This window comes from Chiloscyllium plagiosum, chromosome 49 (genome assembly GCF_004010195.1).
Source record: "Chiloscyllium plagiosum isolate BGI_BamShark_2017 chromosome 49, ASM401019v2, whole genome shotgun sequence".
Lineage (NCBI taxonomy): Eukaryota > Metazoa > Chordata > Chondrichthyes > Orectolobiformes > Hemiscylliidae > Chiloscyllium > Chiloscyllium plagiosum.
Window position 1 is genome coordinate 9,819,314 of NC_057758.1, and position 510 is coordinate 9,819,823.

The window sequence follows — 510 nt, forward strand, 5'->3', positions numbered from 1 at the left end:
TAAAAGAACTGCTGATGCTAGTAATTGGAATCAAAAACAGAAATTGCTAGAAAAGCTCAGCAAGTCTGTCAACATATGTGGAGAGAAATCACAGTTAATGTTTTGGGTCCATTTCTGAGGAAGGATCACTGAACCCGAAACATTAACTCTGATTTCTCTCCACAGATTCTGCCAGACCTGCCGAGCTTTTCCAGCAATTTCTATTTTTGATGAACATTTTCAAACATGTATGGACTCCTATCCATGTTCTCAATACATGTCCCTCTAGAGGCATGTGTATACCTAGACCTATATATAAATTTCCTATAAAATAATCTGATAGACATTCTCCTATACCATCCACTGTGTGCATCACTCATACACATCCCTCTACATAGCCACACATAACTGTTTCCATCCTCCACCTCCATTTCCCAACCGCAACCACCTTTCCACCATATCTCTACCCACTCTCCTTCCCCTCCCATAACTCCCTTCCTCACCCTCACTCTTCCCTCCCCAACCCAAGCC